We start from the raw sequence: 22,802 nt of genomic DNA, 5'->3' as shown, positions 1-22,802 counted from the left end.
CAGGAAGTGTAAATGACATGTGATTGGACACACAGGTGCTGACAGGAAGTGACCAGAGGCACCACATTGACAGCTGTTCTTGAGAGTTCTTGTACTTGAGAACTATCCTAAATATAATCATCATCATCATCATTAAGGTCATGGGTGTTCATAAAGAGCTGGGTCTTTAGCTTTTTCTTAAAGGTGCAAAGGGCGGATCGAATTGAGTTTGGAAGTCCTTTCATTGTCAGAGCGTAGTGGGCAGGAGGGAGTGTAGACCTGGAAGAGAGAGTTTAGGTAAAGACTCTTTGAAGAGGTCATTGTAAGCTAATGCTGTTTCGTCGCACGTTGTCAATTAACCCGTCTGACATCGAACCACAAAGTTTGGACAAATTCCAAATCTTTTTTTTTATGGACTTTGAGTAGTCAGAAGACTACAAAAGAAGGATATAAGCTCAAGTCCATTTAACTCCGAGGTCGTCCATGGGGTGAAAATACAAAGTAGATGCAATATACACAGGATTTTAAATTAAAACAGAAACATAAGACTTAAAGAAATACAGAAATTGTGATGCTTTATGACTTCAGACGTTATAGTGCAACACAAATAAGAGACTAAAAATAAAGATGGACGGTAAAATAAAGATTAATCATTTATTTGTATTGTGCTTTTGGCTATAAAGAATGAAGGATGCATGACTAATTTGGTATTCAGTGCGTGATGTGAGGGTATGACACATTTTTCCAACAGAGCGCCATCAGACGTTTGGGATGAACCGAGCAGAGGTCAAACCATTTTAGTTCCATGTCTGTTGAAACATCAATATTCAGAGTTTAATGGAACAAAAGCTTGGAGAGAGTGGAGCTCGGAGGAAGAGAGGCGTTCAGGTGTTGGCTCCCCTCGCTGTGGCCACTGACCCGTGTCCTGTGTCAGTAAACACATCATCCTCAATCAGCCCTGCTGTCACCTCGCTCGGGTCAGTCAGAGGATTCTCCAGCTCCGCTGCAGGCCGCTGCCAGCAGTATACAGTGACAGTTTGACAGAGCAGCGCCCTTCTTTACAGGGACGAATATCTGAAGGGGAACAAACACCGAGGCAAGGAATTGTAAAGATAAAGCCCTCGTCTTTCGGTTCAATCAGAAAGGAAAAGTGCGGCCCCAGTGACTCACAAGCCATGTGTTCAGATCAAAAGCAAAGCGAAATTCGACCCTCCAGATATATTTGTCATATTCATTACATCCCCCCATGAGGAGCGCCTGTTCATCTGTTTCTGGTGAGTCTCAGAATAACTGTAAATAATAAGTTACACGGAGGCTTCACTCTGACTCGCTTCAGCGTTATGAACCCTAATCAGAAACAGCTTTTCTTGTGGTTTACTCACATTAACATGTCTTAAGTTGTGTCCTCAACAGGAGATGAATACAACGTTTCAGGTCATGAGCCACTCAGGTTGCCTTCAGGTAGAAAGTGGCGGAGCCAGTTCATTTGATGTCATGCACCTTGGCAGGCTGGACCTTGGTGTTCAAGGTGGTTTCTCAGCCTCTCTCGCTCTCTCTTACTTTGATTTGTGGTCTTCGTTTAGACGCCACACACATTCACCGTGGTGATCACTGACTCGCATATTCTTTTACTTTTCAATAAATGATTGCTTAAATCATTTTAAATCTGTGCGGTCTCCCTGTTTGTCCTGAGATGTGACACTGGTCATAACCAAACACTAACTGAAATGTGGAAATCAGATTACTCCTGACACCAAAGGTTTTCTCCCTTACCACAGGGTTTTGATGTTTCGTTCATGAACAGACAGATTCTGCGTCCAAGTCATTTTGAAAGATTACATTCTGCTTTCCATGTGGTCAGTGCTGTGCGAGCCCACTCAGCACTGCTGGACGCTTGACTGGATAGTTGTTCTGTTTATAATTTGTGTGTTTCAGCTGCATTAATAAACTTCTGCTGCTTGGAGAGATGTGGAGACTGAAGCTTTTAAAAACTGACCATGTTTTTGGTGCTTCTGTGATCACTCCAGTTAAAACACTGCACGCCTCAGCTGCAGGCATGAACCCGCCATTTTGCTTCAGTAATAGCTGCTGAAAAACAGTAATTATGAACTCCAATCAAATGTCACACTTATCGTGATTAAAAAACTACGTCAAAGACAAAAACAAATATCCTCTTATCGCTCTTTAATGTGATGTTTAACTGTGATTCTGATGTGTAAGGATATTCAATTTGACATGCATATCAATGTAAGGATATTATATTTTTGGTGTTAGACTAAATGTTATGAGGACGGGAAGTTTATTCTGGGAAAGTAGGTCTCGGGCAGATTTTGGAACGAGGAGGTCTGCTCCCGTCAGGTCCGGAAAAGTAACTGGGGTGTGAAAGAGAATTAAAGGATCAGTTCTGCTAATGCATCAATCAGAGTGGATGAGTCTGGCTTCCTCTTCAGGGATGTCACTAAGTTTACAGGTGTTAAATGAAGGGGGGCGGGGCTTAAATATGATATTTTTTATAATAAAGAAAAATAAACATCTTAGGACAAAATGTTCTGACTCCAAGCGCAGGGATCTGCTGACCCTTAAAGTCGAACTTTTCATAAGCGTGCGTGTCTGCTTCAAACCGACTCTGTGGACTGAACCCACCGGAGCGACCTCTGATCTTTCATCTGTGAGTTAAACGGGTGTAATGGTTAAAAGGAAGATACCACGGCTCCACCAGGCTGCATTATTTTAAGTCCGATGCCAATGGCAGAACATCAGGGCATGAGAGGTAAAATCCAGACTCTTTCTCTGTCCTGCTCTTAAAGCTGATTGGTTCAGTCGTTGGATTGTCTACATAGCTTCAGGGTGGTTTTATATTTTATTATTCGGATATTGCGATGACTAGGACTCATTCTGTAAATAAATGTTGTGTTGACGAGTCAGACAAACTGAAGGGGTCTCAGTGTTTCCCCTCAACAGATAAAGAAAATCTGATTCAAGTCTAAAATAGGAAATAATACTTGATGGATTAAAGTATGGATTAAACTGCATCGATTTAAAAAGAATACATTTTATGCAGCCTTCAAGGATTTGCATTTTGACATATTGTCTAAAGATCTTATCCCGTCATATTTGGTCGATTCAGAATGTATGTTTTGGTTTGAATTTTATCTTCATTAAATGTTCTTCATGATACTTGGTGCAGTTAGCATTGGGTTTTAGTCATGCAGAGGCTTTTTTAGGTCGGGTACAATCACTTCTATCTGAACCACTTCTCTTGCCCGCTTCCATCGCTGCAACACCTGTTGACCTGATAACTGCTCTCATATCTGACAAACCGAGGGGCGTCCAAAACGGCCGTGTGGGGGGGTGTCTTAAAACCGCCTACCTTCTCTGGTCCAAACAAATCCAGAGCATTCAGGAGCAGAATCTAAAGTTAGAAGGAGGACATACTGGCTGCTGCATTGTTGTCAGAGAAGCCAGCACTTCAACATAGCATGTTTCCTTAATGTCTGATCATACACAGTAGTAATTTAATTAAGTAGATAACTTACATATTGGATCACACGTGACTTTCGAAGAAAAGCAAATGAGGATGGCGATCTGCATTGTAAGCCAGCAGTGTGATATTGTCTTCATGAGACTTTATAAAGGCACTCGTGTTGTTGCCATGATTCCACTTGGCGCTGGGCTCAGTTGTGTTTATGTTCGCTGATGTGTATGTGAGCTGTAAAAGTACGCACCTATAGAGCAATGCCAGAATCTGAAATAAGCCTGTAAAACCTCTGCCGCGCCATATGTATTTCCTTTAAAGGCTTTATATGCGATTTGTTTAATCCAGTAGATGTCACCCCTTGAGCACCAGCATGAAACCAAAACAACTCGCTATATTTGATTTCTATTACGTTTAAGTGTGAAAAATCACATATAAAGCCTTTAAAGTGAAATGACTGAATTTATTCCAAGTACAATAGTATCGCTACACACACACACACACACACACACACACACACACACACACACACACACAGGTCATCTGTATAGGTGGACCTGGCAACCCCGGCCCCTGGTCTCCAGATAACCCTTGTCCTGTGGAAAACGGGGCTTTAGTTCAGATGTCACTTTAGAGGTCAAATGTAAGCGATCAGGATCAGAGACGAGATGAGATAAAGGGAGACTGTCACCTCTTTTATTTTAACATATTAGTTCAAATGCAGGAAAAGTTTGAAGAAATTACATTACTCTGTCTTTACTTGTGTATATTTTCCTCCCATCACGCTCACATTAGGAGTGGCAGAGACCAATGTCACTCTTGGTATGCATCCAAGAAGCTGCTAAGGCATTACAAACACAGCGGCGTGCTCCGTCACCCTCCTCAGCGGTCAACTACGACCCCCTCGGCCCCCTCCCCCCATGAGCCATCGATCAAGCAATCAATGATACATTATCCTCACGGTGACCTGAGATCATCGGGAGAGGCGCGTACACATCGACTGGCACAATAACAACTCATTACCACACCATCTGACATTCAACCGATCGAGCCGCCACCACCACAACCCCCAGGGGAGCGGCCTGAAAGCAATGATTGATACACTGTCTGCGCCGGCGGACGAAGAACGACCATCAAGGAGACGAAGGGGAAGAAACCCCAGGCCCTGCTTCAAATGTCACATCTTAAATTAGAGATGCTGAAACAATGCAGCGAGGAAGACGAAGAGGAAGGATCTGATCTAATCAGGACAGCTGCCTCTGATGATCTCAGTGCCACACTCCGACACTGTGCTCGCCCTTTGGGTGTTCTCGATACGTTGGTTTCAAGCTGGGTGTTCCAACCTGCCTGGAGGATAGTGAAACGTCACCTGCAATTATCCTCCACTCAATCTTCACCAGTGAGGACTTCCAGAGACGGACGTCTACAAGATGCCAAGATATACATCCAACACTCTAACAATGCTAAGCTAAGCACCTCTGCTTTGATGGTTCTGAGGATGATCTTGTTAGATGCTGCTGTACGGAACGTCGGTCCTTAAACTATAAACATTCAGATGACCTGAGGCTTCTCTCTAATACAGTAGGTGTGTCTCAAACATAGACTGTAAACATCAAAGGACGAAGCCTGAATGACGTCACCTGTCTGTTCCTGCAGGGGGCGCTGGAGTCCCATTGATGGCGGTCTCCATGCTGGAAATGCTGTCTCAGTCTAACTTTCAACCTAACGACAGGCTGAGAGCTGGAGCTGAGGCGGGTTTTAAGCCTCCTGACAAACCGGTACACTGCGCCCACCTGTCAATCAGGTCAGCTACACGCCTTATTGTGAATAACTCTTATCCTTCATCAAATCAAAACTGATGAGTCATCAAAACATTCACCCCCCGTACAGTGTGTGTCCATCTATTTGGTTTTTTGAACCATGTTAATTTTGTAGTTTGGTTCTACTGTCATTCGTCGCCAGATCGTTCAGTCTACCTCTGTGCTGAGCTCGTTTTCTCTTGTGCTCAGGATCATCTTTGTCACCGACCTGCCAGATAGCTCAGACATCCACTGAGCTCTAACCTTTCCTTTGGCTCAAGGAAAAAGGAAATTACCATTGGTATAATACTAAACTTAAGAAACGACCCCTTTTACTAAAGTAAAGTATTAGTTAAACCGTAGTAGTGATGCTAATTATGTTAGCCCATTAGTGGCAATGTCAAGTAATTGAAGTATGGCTGACTACACGCTAGATTTTTGACCAGTGAGGGGAAAAAGCAAAGAGAGAGACTAAAAACCTAGCTTAAGAAAAACCAACATATGTATTACATAGATGCTAATTTAAATGGACTAACAGTCAGATAACTTCTGTCTGCATTAGGAGGCATTAAAATGCTGGGAGACCAGAGACATATGGACAGTTTCAACAGATTTTAAACATTATAATCTTCCAAACACACAAACTAGAAGACCCCAAATCAGGCCTAACACATCTATTGTGCATCCAGCCTACCCACCACCCCGTACAATAACACATCAGCCAGCTCCGTCTCATAATCATGAGATGTTTTTATAATCAACCATCTCATCCGTGATATTACAGATACCATGTTCTGTATGTGTGCTGTATGCTCCGTGTCTAATGTGTGAATGTGAAGTCGGCGTGTTGCAGCTCCGCCTTCAGTTAGCTCAAACATGCCGATGTCACAGAGAACAATCCTTTTTACATTTCATTTAAGAGCGGCAGTCACACTCTGCCTGCTTCAGCTGCTCCCTGATTGTACAAAGCTCTCTCCGTCACGCTCGGTGCCAGTGACCTCGTTATTAAAGTTTGGGGGAATTAATATGTTGAGGAGAACAAGATGTTTGATTGGCATGCATACCATGAATGAATTATCCACAGAGGCAGCTCTCTCCGGAGTGACTGATTGTTTTCTTGGTTCAGCAGCAGAAAAACAATCTCTGCAGCTGACATGTTTGTTAGACAATCAAATGACACTCAGTTTATTCAGTACAGTCATGCTAGTTAAGTCTGGTATAGTGGAGTGATTATAAGGTTATAGTGCAAACTAGTATCACTGCAGTTTGGGAAATAATCGCTTAGTATATTCACATCTGGGTGAAAGGATCTGTGTTCAGTTTGCACAATTGCTTTATGTTAAATGCACAGTTTGTAAATTCAGCCACCAGGAGGCTCTTAATCAAAACAGTAACAAAAGATGACGCATGATGTCGAGGCTGGCGGGGAATCATGGGAGTGATTCTCTCTGCGACTTCAAGAGATGCCTGTTGTCATAGGTGATCCTGCAGCCATTTGTATGTAAGATGTACAATCTAGGAGACAGGACACACCCCTTGGGGTGAGCCTGTGGAGGCCCACCGCCCTCGCCTGAACAAAGTAGTTATGGTGACATAAAACGTTGGCTGTGTTGTTATCATCAGCCACCAAAATGACTCGGGATGAAAGGAAGTTGAAGTCCAAACTAATTGTATGTAAGATAACAAAAACTGTTCCTTAGCCCTGGCTTTGGACGTGCATTGGACCCAAATCTGACCTCAGCAGAAGTTGTCATGATGGACTTACTTGCCAAAAACATTGCACATTTGTATTTTGTTACGATCTGTTAAATAAATAATTGTAAACCCTTATTTGAGTCACTCCTGATTGAAATGACCTTCGTTAACTTGCAAAGAAGTAGTATATAGAAATAAAGACATAACTTTAGTTTTTAAGCCTAACTTGAACGATGAGCTCCTGAATGTAAGTCCTGTGTTTGTTCATCTATCACGATCACCAGTCAATGGGAACTGTTGTACTCTTTATACACCGCCTCTTGAAATAGACTTATGAGTGTTTAAAAAGACCTGCGACACACATGGAGGTGATAGCTTGTTGGCTAAATGTTTCAGACTATGGTCCGGTCAGAATGCCCTTTAAAATTACCAAACTGAAAGGGAAGCATAAGCGAGGGTTTGTCTAGTTTCACCTTTAAATATGCTGATGTTGATTGTATGATTTGCTGGTTCATGTTTTTTTCTGTAACAGCGCAGGTCTGCAGAGGTTAAATCCCAGAACAGCTGAATCAGTCTGCTGGTTATCAGTACGTCCTCCTTTGATCAGACCAACCGGCGTCTTTAATGAGGCGGTGGCGGTGGCAGTGGCGCAGCCAGACGTCTCAAATGGATACAAGTGACTCTAAATCGCAAAATGAGTGACGCAAAATGGAAAAAAAAAGTCTGACACAGCACGAGAGCTATGAAATCCTTCCTCTCACCCTCGCAGACAGTTGAACTGAATCGCGGTGAACACGTTTCAAAAGTTCAAACGCGGATATCTTGAGGAGTTTTGAGAGGAAGTTGATTGGTGCTGTAAAAAAAAAAAAAAAAAAAAAAAAGACAAAGCAGATGGCCTTCAAAGTCAACTCTGTGTGGTCTGAACCCCCCAGCACAGCTGTGTCTCGAGCCAATCTGCTCATTGTCTTTGCAAACTTACTGAGAGCTCAGAGTCACACATATCACTCTGTGAGACAGTCAGGTGTTTGAAGCAGAGACTGGCACAGCTGGGGAACAGATCAGAAGAACAACAAGTAAAAGATGTTTTCAGAACTCAGATTGAATCAGGTAAAGGGAACTGGTGGAGTTTGAATCCATAGGACAAAATTATTAAGGTAAACCATTATTTTGCATGTGGACTCGTTGGTTTTAAACCAGCACCATGGATATAAATATGGACAATGCTTCTCCATCTTCTCTTATAGAAAAGTGAAGCCAAAGCATTGCTGACGACAGCACTAGGAACCAGAGTATGTGAAATAGAGAGGCCAGTGGATAGAGTCGAATATTAGAAGAGAGAGGGGAATGACATTAAACCGGGGCCACTTTGAAGACTACAGCCTCCATACATGACCTTACCACTAGGGAGTCGGCGAGACCCACTCCCCTGTATCTCCCTAGTCTCTTTATTTGATTTTCCCATTTTGTTTTCCGAGTAGAGCTGGGAAGTCCGTGAAAACCTCACTGTCCTCCTAGAAAAAGACATCCATGACAAGTTTCACACGCTCGAGGAGCATCAAGGCTTCAAATGTCAAATCACTTCTTAGGCCACCTTGTGAGGGTCCAGCTGGACAGGGAGAAGACCGAGGCTGGGGAGGATATTCCAGTGTAAACTAACCTCAAGGCGGACCTGATGATTCTTGGTATGGCAGGCTGGTACCATCCCTACCAGCCTCATCACAAAAATCTACACATTTCATCTTTGAGTCAGAGATGAGGTTTGTGCCAAGTTTGGAGATATTTCCTCCAGTTGCTCTTGAGATATCACAGAGACAGGCCAGGAAACCCAGAGAACTCTCAGAGTAAAAACCAGCTGGCAAATCAAAGTGTATCACAATAAAAACACAATAACAAAAAGGTCATTGATGAGGTAAAAAAAAAGAAAAGAAAGAGAGCAGGTCAATATGAAGATCTTAAACCACAGAGTTTCTTTACTAAAGAAACAACAACAACAACAAAAAACATTAAAAAAGATTCTAGGGAGGACAAAAAAGTATTTCACAGAAAAGCTGAGACAAACAAGGCACAGGTGAGAAAACTCTGTCACAGTCACAGGTGGGAAAACACACAGTGGCAGAAAGTAGAGACAAGGACACAAGTTCGAGAAGTTAGAGACCAAATAAAACTGTAACAATAAAAACCCAACACTTACTCCCAGACAGAACAAACAAATGTAAGACAGCAAATCTTTTGATATTTATACAGGTGAGATGTTTCTGCTGCAAACCAGCAATGATGGGGCTGCTACCCTAATATATGAAATATAAAGGATGACATTGGTAGGACATCTTTAAAGGCTTTATATGCGATTTTTTGATCCAGCAGATGTCGCCCTTGAGCACCAGCATGAAACCAAAACAACTCGCGCTGCATTGTTGTGTTAGCATGCTAATGCTAGCGATCTTTATTATGCTGGTATCTTCACACTGCATGTAAATTTACCTGAAATGAGCGTGATCTAGAAACACAGTTAAGCAGTGAGTACAGTATGTTATTCTTCTTTTCTCTAGTCCCTCAATTAAACAACTTTTATACACGAGGGGAGGAGTCAGCCGGCCGTCTGGGCGATGTAAACAAAGTGAAGATAGGACTCAGAAAACTCTGAAAACATCACAGACAGTGGGACTCGGGTGTTACACCCATTGTAGACAGTCATGACTCACAGAGTTATTTTCAGAGGATATACTTGATTTATATTATATTTAAGTGTGAAAAATATAAAGCCTTTTAGTACACAAATAAATAAGGGGAAAACTTCTCTCTCTCTCTCTCTTCATGCAAATGAGTCCCATTAAACACATCCTGGATTAGAGAAGCAGACCATCCTCCAGTCCGGTTTCCTCCATTTTTTAGGGCTCTTCCAACGTCACATTGGGAAGCGTGCTCCCAAAATAGATGATAATATGTTTCAAAATAAACCTCTTCCATTTGTAGACACAAAAACAATCAGAGGAGAGCTCGGAGCTTTGCTAATGACGGCAGGATTTGGAGGCTTTTAGATGAATTGCGACGGCTCAAGGTCGTGAAGAGCAGGAAGAGCTTCGGTTTGCTTCAGCGGTCTTTGTGATGCTGAATTCTGGTCAGAACCCAAACTGACGCGAAACCTGAAGAGACATGAACTACATGAACTGGAGTTTCCGTTGAATTCAAAGCCATAATAAGTACTAGCTGAGATCATGCAAAGAACTTGAGACGCCAAAAATATGAATTTGGCCAAAGTTTCCCTGGAGCCTGAAACATTTAGCACATGCTCATAACGGTTCCAGTCTATACCTCGCACTTTTCTGCCCGATAAAAAAAACAGCAGGTGGACACGGGGGGGGGAGGGGTGAGTGGACACAGGCCCTCAGTTGGGTTGCTGTGTTTTGCTGTTGCTATGGTTACTGCGCAGTCACAATTCTTAGAAACCGGGGAATCCTCGTTTTGAAAAATGGACTTTTTCCCAAGCGACCGGATCATTCTCCTGACAGAGTCGCGTGATTGGCTGGCTACATGCGAGCTACAATCTGATTGGTCATTGAATTCAAACTTGATAGCAGACACAGATCAGACTCACATTTATTCAAAGGACATTTTGATTTCATTTTGTAATCGACATATATGGGATAAGTTTGTTATTTTAACCATTATTTGGATGAAATACTTAAGTGTTTCTTTAAGATTACATCCGAGCCCGGTGAGTATACAGCGCCCTCCCTTTAGTGTGAAAACCAGATCCGTTCACATTACAGAGGAAATCCACGTTAAATCCTGAGCTGTAGGAGAACGTGATCCCGGCTAATGTAGTCCTGAATCCACACGGCTCGAGTGTTAAAGATGGATTAAAGGCACACATGCTATCTGCAAAGTGAGATTAAAATCATGTATGCCCTGCGAAATGAGATTAATGTTGTGGCTGACAAACTATATCTGTCTCCATGCAGTAAATCCTCCCTGTGTGTGTGTGTGTGTGTGTGTGTGTGTGTGTGTGTGTGTGTGTGTGTGTGTGTGTGCGCTATACGGCTGCATCTCACACACGGATCCCGTTCATCGATGCAGATCAGCCCACGTGATGTATGTGCGACTGCTGCTGGCGCTCTGTCACCGTCTCACAGATTTACGCCCGCAGATGTTTTGTTTTTCGGCCGCTGTGGCACGTTCCGGCATCCCATCCGTCACATTTCTGACAGTGTTTATGGGGGGCTTCAGGTAGGAGAGCGGCAGCATGTGACGCCGGCCATTTTAATTATGTGGGCCAATAAATCTGCTGTTGAGGAAATGTCAGTGAACAAAAGATTGGGGGGAGGGGGGGGGAGTGCAACAAGGCAGAGGGGTCCTGTGATCCTGGACTCTTTTCTCTAAGCAGACATCTAAACTGCCTTCATTACATCTTTGTCCAGGTGGAAAACTGGCAGGTCTTCCTACATCTATCAACTATCACTATCAAACCTCTGCAGATGATACAAAATGCAGCAGCACGACTGGTCTTCAACCTTCCTATAAGAGCACATGTCACTCCGCTGTTCATCTCCTTACTCTGGCTCCCAGTTACTGCTCGCATCAAATTTAAAACTCTGCTGCTCGCTTACAAAACAGACACAAAAAACGTCTCCTCCTTACTTTAACTCTCTGATCCAGGTCTACACTCCCCCCCCCAACTACGCTCTGCCAATGAAAGGCGTCTGATCCAACCTTCATAACAGGGTCCTAAGACGCTGACTAGACTCTTCTCCTCTGTCGCCCCCCGGTGGTGGAATGAACTTCCAAACTCCATGTGATCTACAGAGTCCCTCTGCACCTTTAAGAAAAAGCTAAAGACCCAGCTCTTTCATGAATACCTACTAACTTAATGATGATGGTCTCCATATTATTGATGATGATGATGGTAATGACGATGGTTTTTGTTTGATAACGATGACTTATAAGATGGTTTCTATACTGATTAGAGCTCTCAAGAACTGCCCTCAATGTTGTGCTTTGCCTCTGGTCACTTCCTGTCAGCACCTGTGTGTCCAATCAGACTCAAAGCTGATCGTTTGCTCTTACTCACATTGTTCCCTTTTTTTCTAGATCCTTGCTTGTGTTGTTCTTACTCTCTGATGTATGTCGCTTTGGATAAAAGAGTCTGCTAAGTGAATTGAAGGGAAGTGCTTTTAGTCATAATGGAGGAGATAGGTGCGTCAAAAAGCATCTGAAAGCATAAAGGATAATATTCAAGAAGGATTTCTCCTTTATATTCCTCGTGTTCCTGTTGTCCACACTTCCTAGGCGCTAAGCTGGAGGTCAGAGCAGGACGTGCATGAACGAGGACGGAGGTGATTGGGGGGACGACACAGTCGGATGGTGAGGCCCGATCACCTCGCTGAAGGTTGGGGGAGCTCCGTCTACTCGGGAGCCCGGCTGCCCTGAAGGTCACCTGCAAAAACTTTTCAATAAACACAACAAACATTTCATGACTTGTAATGTTCTGCAAAGTATTTTTTTTTTGGTATATCATTCCATGTTTTTGCATGTCCTCAAACACGAGAAGCAGAATCTGGATGACAGAGATTAAGTACCAAAATAAAACAGGAAATGACAAAAGCAGGGCTGCCAGGGGAGGGCTGCTCTCCCGTTCTGGGAGGGTGGAGTGTATGTAAGAGGTTTCACCCACTTATGTAGAGGCTTGAAGCCGTCTCTCAGTTTCATATCGGGTAACTATGGAATGATTGCATTGGATTTGTAGACATATCCTGGGATTACTCCAAAATCGTTTACCTCATAATCTGAAACTTTGCTCAGGTTTAGTTTAGTCATCCAGCTTCTAACACTAAATGTGAGTTTTAAAGGACAAATGAGCGACATGTTCCACATAAATAAATCATAAAGTCTCTCCTGTGTAAACGTGTCTCTGAGTCATGACTGTCTACAATGAGGGAGAAGCTCGAGTCCCGCTGGCTGTGTTGTTGTCAGAGCCGTGTTTACATGGACGGGACGGCCGGCTCCTCCCCTTGTGTATAAAAGCTGTTTTAGTCAAGAACTAGAGAGAAGAAGAAGAACATACTCACTGATTATTTGGATGTTAGTAAGAGTTTTTAGATCACGCTCATTCTGTGTCAGTTTACATGAAATGTGAAGCTACGAGCTAACTAAAGAGCGCTAACATTAGCATGCTAACACAACAATGTGAAGCTACGAGCTAACTAAAGAGCGCTAACATTAGCATGCTAACACAACAATGCAGGACACAGGCGATTGCAGCTCGAGCCGAGGACGATTTTGTCCATCGCTTTGGTTGGAGGTGTGTCTCTGGAGGAGAGCGGAGACTTCAGTAAGGAGGAGGCGTGGCCTAACAGCAGTTTGTTTTGGTTTCATGCTGGAGCTCAAAGGCGACATCTACTGGATCAAAAAGTCGCACATTCTTCTTTAAAATCAGGATCAATGTGATTTAATAATGCCTCCCCTCACCTTCCAACAGGACTGTGTGCCATGCCGTCTGCTGTCCCAAACATGGATTTAAGTTTTTGACTAATGTAAATGTTTCTTATTGTTTACATTGAGTATTGCTGTTTCTTTATCTTCTGTAAATCACATGAATTTTATATCACATTCTGTTTGCTATTCGCCTGTTCCTCTCTCTTTGCTTCCCGTCCACACAGTCAGAAATGCTTCCAATATGGAGGAGCAGGTTTGCAGCGTTTGGATGCCTGCAGAATTTAAACACCAGTATTTGCTCTTTTTTTCCATATAAACGTATTCCTCATTATTTGCTGCGGGAGCCCTTCCTCCCGCTTTCAGCGCCACGCAGCCTGTCCCCTTCATCTGTCTGACTATCAGCCACCTGCTCGCTCGCTCTAACACAGTTTGACTTCCAAACCGGAGCAAAATGTATGTGGACAGATTCACAGAGGGCGTCGCAGCTCGCTGGAGATGACAGCAGAAATATGGGAGAGAGCTGCGGGAACAACACAAGAACACAGGGTTCTTATGACAGCGTTTACAACAAGATGAGGAACCTTTTTCTTTTTTTTTAAAGCGACCTCATTGTGTCGCCAAGATGACACGGAGCAGTCTGTGTGGGGATTGAACTGGTAACCTCTGGGGCTGCAGGTGTGTCCATCTATCGACAGAAAGCACAACAGTAAATGAATCTGAACGATATTGATTTTTACTTACACGCCCTTTGATTATCGTTGTGCTGCTCAGTCCATCAGAGGCGGATCAATCAGCTTTCTGCTGCTGTCTGGTCGGGAATATCAAATAATCAATTACCAGAGATGAGCTCTCACGCAGCTCAAACATTAAGTCAGAAATGGAGCCAATTGGTCATATAGACCCAAAGATATGTCCAGAGAGCGTCTGGTTTTAGCAATGCTTCTTACTTCTGGGAATGTGCTATGGTGCATCCATTTTGGTGTAGTATTCTGGAGATACTGGGGGATTGGATTGGTGTCACTCTCCCAGTGCACCCAAGGCTTTGCCTCCTTTGTGACAAGTCGTTGGTGCCCAACGTAACAAATCCCAAATTTATCATTTTAAAGGTTGGATTTATCACAGCCGCGAGAATTATACTGTGAAATTGGAAGGACCCCAGGCGCCCCACTGTGAAGGAAAGGACTGACGAAATGGTTAAGATCTCTTCATATGAAAACAAAGATGACTGGAAAGTTGACTGTTATGATAAAGCGTTAGGAGGATTCACTTCAGTGTCTTTAGCAGTAGGCGTGGTTAGTAGGAGGAGAAGCAGGGTCAGTACTGATGACACACCTGAGGGGGGGGGGGGGTGGTGGCTCTGTCTCTGTAACCTTCATTAGCAGCACCTGCGGAGGAGCCGGTGAAAAATTGGTTTGGAGTCTAAGAGACGCCACGAGGAAGACACGAGGACGCAAGACACCTGAGAGACTGAATCTGAAGTAACGTTAGTTTTTGTTTCAACACTTCACGGGTTCTTTTTACACATGAACTAAACTGATATGAAGGAGAGGGCTGGTGGAGGAGATCGTACCCCAGGTGACTCCGTGGATCGGGCTGTTCGAGTGAGCTGGTCGCGGCACGTACGAGGATCTTAGAGGTGAGTCACCTACACGCACCCCTCAAACAGACAGGACAGTTGCACACACATTCAGGTAAGGCAGGACACACATTCACGTTTATGCAACACGTAAGGAGAGGCATTTAGGTTACGGGCTCACTGGCCTTAGCGTTAGCCGCTAGGATAGCATTTAGCGGTGGGGTTGTGTTAGCCTCGTAACAGTGACAGAGATGTGGGATTTGTTTTGGCAACATGTTAAACTAAGGTCATAGATTGGACTCATGTTGGTGGCTGTACCTCTCTTACGTCTGTGGCATTATTTTGTTATTTTTGTTATCTCGTGCTCGGAGATGACTTGCATGCTTTGCCTAAGGGCTCTGTACTTTTTTTTGGTATAAGATGTGCTGCATTGTTTTAAAAACTGTTAAAAGTTAATAAAAACTTAAGTTACAAAAAAAAAGCAATGCTTCTTACTCGTCTTAAAACATCATGTTAGCTGACGCTCATAATTCTTCAAAGTGTTCATCCTTTGACCTTGCAACAACGCTGCCAAAAGTTTCAAGGGCAACGAGTAGCTGCCATCTTTGTTTCCAACGTCAGCCTGACGAACACGTTTTTTAATTTCCACTTTGACGTCCTGGCTCCTGAGTAAAAAGGCGCTCTGGGCTTTTTGCTCTGGATGAGTGTTTGTCAGCTAAGGTTCTTTCTAAGTCACCTCACAGAGGTTAAAGCTCCCCCGTCTGAATCTAATCTTAGACCTTACCTGTTCCACTTCCGTCCCCTCTCTTCCCCTCGGGGTTTAATTGGCAGACTGCAGACACCCTGAATGAGCGGACTCATGAGCTGTCAATCAAAGCAGCAGGACACGAGCAGTTAGGGGAAATGGTAAAGTAGGTCGATGCAGCAAAAAGGGCTTTTAGATGTTGGGAACTTTGAAAGCTTGATAATGGCTGTTCAGTGTAAACGCTGATGTGCAGACAAAGTGCGAGGAGAGTGTGGGGTTTTGAAAGGCGCTTCACTGAACTAGAAAAAGAGAGGTTAGTCCTTCTTCACTTCAGCCTGCAACACGTATTGTTGCTTAACTTAAATTGTACGTTTAGACGAAGACGCCGACACGTCCTCAGCTCCTCTCAGCAGAAAGCAGTTTCTTGAAGAAGCAAAAAATATTCGCCCACGCATTGCGGCGGTTTCAAGCTGAGCTGAGGGGCTCGGGGGCCTCGGCTCAGCAGAGTCGAGCTCTGCTCTCATTCCGGGGACGAGGAAAAGAGGAGATAAATTAATGTCCTCTTTGTCTCGCTTTCAAAACTTGAATTTTCAAACGAGGGATTTGGAGGTTTTTTGAAGTGCACTTAATCCACTTCTGTGTGTAAAATTAACACCAGAGTCTACAGAGGCAAAACAAAGCCACATATCAGATGTGGTTATGTCACAGAAGCAAAAGAGCTCTGAATCTCTGCTTTGAAAAAGACGTGATGATGTAAGAGACCTATTTACCTCTGTTGTCTTAAATCATCAACCCTGTCAGCCATGATGAATTGTTTCATCCATTTGAAAAAGCCACAGATAAAAACGTGTTAAAGGAGAATATGTAACTCTGATCCCTAGTGTTTAAAATGGGTACTGCAGTCTAAATTCAAAACAATGTAGAGAGTTGTCTCCCCCCCTCCTCTCTAGAGTGGATGTTCACTCAGGTCACCATGTGGTGGACTCTGAAGCTTCAGTGTTTATCCAGCTCTGCATGGGTCTGTAAACCTTTCTGTGTTCTAACCTCTCTCCATTTTTCAAAAGCATCTCCAATATTGATCCTAGTTTGAGCACGTTTCTGCTCGTGGAGCTTATTAGAAACATGCAGAGGCTTTTTAGGTCGGGTACAATCACTTCTATCTGAACCACTTCTCTTGACCGCTTCCATCGCTGCAACACCTGTTGACCTGATAACTGCTCTCATACCTGACAAACTGAGGGGCATCCAAAACGGCCATGTGGGGGGTCGTCTTAAAAGCGCCTACCTTCTCTGGTCCAAACAAATCCAGAGCATTCAGGAGCAGAATCTAAAGTTAGAAGGAGGACATACTGGCTGCTGCATTGTTGTCAGAGAAGCCAGCACTTCAACATAGCATGTTTCCTTAATGACTGATTATATAGTAAGGTTCAAAATCAACTATTTGTTGTGATTTATATTTACCTGGAATAAAAATCCTGGACAAACATTTAATATAATCACACTTCAGGGTGATTTCAGAAGATCAGCGGAGGGGAAGGATTGAGTTCATAATCCCAGTTAGAACTGGAGATGTCACTGGGGGGATCTCGAGGGATGAATTCCCCAGTGAGGAACCAAGATTTTTCCTCCTCCACTCTGTCGTAGTATGAAGTGGACGACATGTCCAAGAGGGATTCTTGCTCTCTCCACAACTCCACCAGTTTCTCCTGCTTTACCACCCTCCTGGACAACCGCACGTTCCTTCACCTTCCCGCCATTTCTTAGTAGCTTGCAGCTTCCTGTTTGGTTTTGGGCGAGACAACTCCTATTGGTTGTTGACAATGATGAAGACAAGACTAAAGACCGTTGAAGAAGGTTAAGATGGAGGTATCAACATGGCGAGTGCGACAGTGAGAATGTTTCCACCTTTCCACATACAACCAGTTTGTCGCTTGCTAACATGTTTGTCGATTGTTTTTGGTTTGTGAGGTAATCGGTCAACTGAAGAAGGTCCAACAGAAACCATCTGAAAGGGGGGCATATCACCACCTACAGCCTCCGTACCGCTAGCCTCCCTGCGCCCTTTATAATGCCTTCAAGGGGTGTGGAAGAACGTCTTTGGATACTTGTGGGTGTCTGTCTTTATTCCCTCTCTGAGTGGCTTCCTGTTCTGATATAATTGAGACTTTGTATTTAACAAAAGGAGACATATAACACAGCAGTCAGCCTCTTTATGAAACCAGACACACAGTAAAGCCACACGTCTTTCTCTTGTCTTTTATTGAAATGTTTCACCACTGGATCCAGTTTGAACGGCAGCCTGATGTTCTGCCCGCTGGTTTCAAACTGAGCCGCACGCACCTTTAATTCACCTGACAGAAGCGAACAAAAGAGCGAGCTCCCCCCTCCCCCTCAGGGTCTCTTTATCTTTCTTTCTTTTAATTGAGCCACTTGATCAAAGAGAGATGTCTCGCCAATGAAACAGTGTGTCATTTAAATTTTTGTCTCATTAGCTTTTTAAATGACTCAGCGGTCCTCCGACGGGAGAGAGCGATCGTTTGAGAAGATGGAAATGAAAGCGGGGCGCAAGTTTAATAAAAACAGAAGTGACGAGTCAGAGCTGCTCATATTCAGACTGTATATGGAAGAAGTCTGACCTTTGACCTCTGAAATAGGAAACATTCTCAGAGGGAAAAAAAGACAGGGCATTATCTGATGAAATATACAATATTCCCACGGCAGCCATGTTGCTGTGACATCACGCGGAGGGTGTGAAGCCCAAAATGTGTTGTTTCTTACTGTCACAGGGTGGCACCTGGGTTTGGGAACCGGATGGTCGCCCGCTCGAGTCCCAGTGCAGACCGAGTCTGGAAAGCCTTATAGGCACCCTTTGATGCAGATCAGACCTGTGGCTCCTCCTTCCTGTCATTCCCCTTCCTCTCTCTGTCCCCGATGGTCTGCTCATCTTCCCTCGTTATCCATAAAACTATAAAACAATCTGTGTGACTTGAACTTCTTTAAAACCTCCGACCAGCAGCGACCTTCTCCACATTTTCAGGTCATACTTGCAAACTAGGATCTCAGCTAAGAAGCTTAACTTCAGCCCAAGTATCATTCTCTGGAGTTTTATTAAGCAAACGGATGATCAGCTTATAGAGAGGAGACTTTAACAAATCTAGTGGAAAATAGTTCAGAGGGGGAGCGAGGGAGGGGGGAGGGAGGATGTGCGAGTGTGGGATTAAAGTGTCGGTGCCGAAGGGAATGTTGGCCCTACAATAAAAACTGTTAACAGGCTGGTCGGGGGGGCCGAGGACATTTTGGGAAGCTAGAGGCAGAATCTGATGTTAAATGTCAAACTGTGGGAACGATAAGAAATGACTTTTTTTTACACAGACCAAGAGGAGGAACGCTCCATGACACAGACTGTGTTAAATCAACCAGAGGACACGAGGGGTTTGTGGGTAAGAGAGGACACTGAGTGAGAACACACAGGCTGCATGTTCTCTGACTTCACAAAGAGAGTCTGGACAGACACGACGCTCTCGCTGAGGAATCAGGAGCGTTGATGGCATGTAGAAATTGGCAGTTATTCATTTATTTGTTTTGAGTCTGTCTGTCTTGTAAACTAAGTACGTGCTCAGGCCCAGTTTGTCCTGGAACAGTGTGAGTGCAGGCTGGTGGGGGAATGAGGAGGGGAGGGGGGGGTACAATTGTGCTTAAGCACGGTACGGGCACATACTGTCCTTGCAATGAGTTGCTTATCTTCAGAGCTAAACAGTTAGCTAACAAGTTACAAGGCGTAACTTTTCTTGTTATTTATTGAAGAATTCACAGTATTTCCATTCTTACTTACTTTCTTTCTTTCTTATAAAAACTGTAACAAAGCACAAATTGCAAAGCACATTAGAGACTAACAAACAAAAAATAGGGCAGAAGAAACAATTAGCTAACCTAACATGCATAGTCATGCTGCTAGCTTACTGCTCTGCTAACTATCAATTTATTGAAAATCTAATCGTCTAAAGAAACAACTTAAAAACTTACATTCTGCCTCTGTACACCAAAGAACACAGAATAATAAATACTTACGGACAATTAGTGTCCAAGGCAACAATGTGGAAGATCATTTTGCAGGAGGTGAAGAAACATCTGTCTGCACTCTGCACAGCACTTAAAGGCTTCATATGTGATTTTTCACTCTTAAATATATAAATCAAGTATATCCTCTGAAAATCACCCGAGTCCCACTGTCTGTGATGTTTTCAGAGTTTTCAGAGTCCTATCTTCACTTTGTTTACATCGCCGGGACGGCCGGCTGACTCCTCCCCTCGTGTATAAAAGTTGTTTAATTGAGGGACTAGAGAAAAGAAGAATAACATACTGTACTCACTGCTTAACTGTGTTTCTAGATCACGCTCATTTCAGGTAAATTTACATGCAGTGTGAAGATACCAGCATAATAAAGATCGCTAGCATTAGCATGCTAACACAACAATGCAGCGCGAGTTGTTTTGGTTTCATGCTGGTGCTCAAGGGCGACATCTGCTGGATCAAAAAAATCACATATAAAGCCTTTAAAGGTCTGGTGGTATTTAACACCTCACGTGGTCATACGGCCGACAGAGGAGGCGCCCCCCCCCCCCCCCCCCCCCCCCCCGCGACCACGAAATGGAAAAAGGCGGTATTGATAATGGGATGGATGGAATAACTTTAATCGTGTTTCCTCCAGTGATGGAACAACCAAAACACGTCTTTATCTCAACTCTTCAGTCTTCTTGTCTCAGTCAGAATCTCAGGTTTGTTTCTTCGTTCAGAGTACAGAGATAATAAAGGGAAACATGATATGCGGCGTTCATTGGAAAGTTGATTATAGCCTCTATTGATCTGCTAACTGGGGACAAAAGAGTTTAGTGATGAATAATTGAGTCAGCTGCTCTCGTGTGTCTTGGTGTTTATCGACGTCGTAGTGGATCATTGGCTGATCTGAAGGCAGAACAGAGCTGTAACCTTGGTGCCTTATCTCTGGAAACACACACACACACACACAGTATATGTACTGTAAGTGCTTCTGTTGCTCCTTCATAAAAACCTGTAATGAATAAGGTAATAAATGTATTCTACAACAGGACATCGATCTGTTTTAGAATAGATCTAACAAACACAAAACTCCTACGTTCTTGCGAGTCATTGAAGGCATCTTGATGTGAAAACAACGTTCTTTGTTTTAATATTTTTTAATCACTTCCTGTTTTATTTTGTTGTCCTAACTCACCCTTGGCTCTCTGTCTTTTTGTTCCCGCCTTGTGTGTGTTAGCCCCGCCCTGATGACCCTCACCTGTGCCTCGCCATCCCCTGATTGGCCGTTTATTAAATGACACAGTGTGCGCTTTGTCCCAGTGTTTCCCTCGTGTACCTGGTCCTACAGCGTTGTTCTTATCGCTTTAGAACTACTCCACATGTAGGCGGGTCTTTTCTTTTTTTTAAACTGAGGTTTTTCATCCTCTGTTGTAAAAATGAAACGCATCCTTCACGCTGAGGTGGAGGTCGGAGCAGGATGTGCATGATTGAGGACGGCGGTGGTTGTGAGGACGACACAGTCCGATGGTGAGTGACTTCTTGTGCTTCTTTAACCAGCCTCAAGTGGACACTCGAGGAACTGCAGGATGTTTCACTTCCTCACTTACAGTGTGTATGGAGACACAAGCTAATCAGATCTACATTTTTCTATCTTGTTGGATTTAAAAAAATGTTTTCATCTCAAGTCAGACGTGTGTTTTCCCGTCACAGATCAGAACCGCCGTATGTTAAATCTATTTTTGTTTCACACAGTTATAACTCAGACATATCCTAATGATTATAGATGTGCAGAAATTGAAAAATGTTTCATCACATTTCTTGTTCTGATATTAGAAAACTTTTCAGCACCACAAAAAAATTATAATCATGAAGAAATGCATAAAAAACACCTTTAGAGGATGCTAAATAATGTCCCAGGTGACGTCTAATTTAGATTCAGGTTATCAGTCTGGCACTCATCCCTAAACACCCCCCCCCCCCCGTACACACACACACACACACACACACACACACACACACACACACACACACACACACACACACACACACACACACACACTAAGTGCTCACACAATGGCAGGTTAAATGGAGCTCCACAAAGCCGTTGATCTTCCTCTGAGAATATCTGATGACCCGTGGTTTTTTTTATTCAGACGATACAAGGACGAAGCTAAAAACAGCCTCAGACGGGCGGCGCTCAGCAGCGCCCCACATTTAGAGCCTCTAACTGCTGACGGTGGGGGGGATCAAATCAACACACATGCTTATATTGTGAAAGTCCAGCAGCTTCCTTTCCTCATAGACGTGAAGATTATTTCTTAAGATAGACGCGCATTAAAAGTTTGCTGGGATTTAGAAACGCTGAGCTCAAACTGCAAGAAGGAAATTCATAAAAAAAGTTATTGTGAAGAGTTTTTTCTTAAATAACCGCCACAACCCCGATACTCCCCAAAGTAAAGGACGTTGGGATGGACTTTTAAAAATACATCCACTAGAGCTCCCCTTATTGTTTGCTGACATTCAGTTCATGTACAATATCTAAATCCTAATAACTTTATTCTTCTCTGGACGGAAATGAGTAAAAATCAGGGGAGACTGAGGCTGCAGTCGAGATTCCCACATTTGGTGAATTCACATACGTTAGCGTCGCCGTGGGTGAACCACCTTCTTGATGATGCTAAATGGACTTGAGCTTGTATGTTTTATTTTCTCGTTATCTGACTCCTCTTTTACACCGCAGGTCACAGCTACACATTCACACCCTGATGGTAGAGGCTGCTGAGTGAAGTGAACATCATTTAACTCATCCATTCATACACATTCATATTGGACATGTGGCTGCAGGAGCTGGGGATCGAGTTTTCTTCTTCATTGTGCTTCAACTGTTTGCGACACTGCTCGACACTGCCCCCACCATTTCCTGGAGGTATTGCAACATTCGGTCTGTACTGAAAGCTTCCAGAAAACGTGCAGAAATTTGGATGACATGAGTATAGTAGAGTTAGCTAGCACATTAGCTGTTTGCTTATTCCATGAATGAGCCTT

The sequence above is a fragment of the Labrus bergylta genome, chromosome 4, assembly GCF_963930695.1.
Source record: "Labrus bergylta chromosome 4, fLabBer1.1, whole genome shotgun sequence".
Taxonomy (NCBI): Eukaryota; Metazoa; Chordata; class Actinopteri; order Labriformes; family Labridae; genus Labrus; species Labrus bergylta.
The sequence above is the reverse complement of the archived record's forward strand: the minus strand, read 5'-3'. Positions refer to the sequence as shown.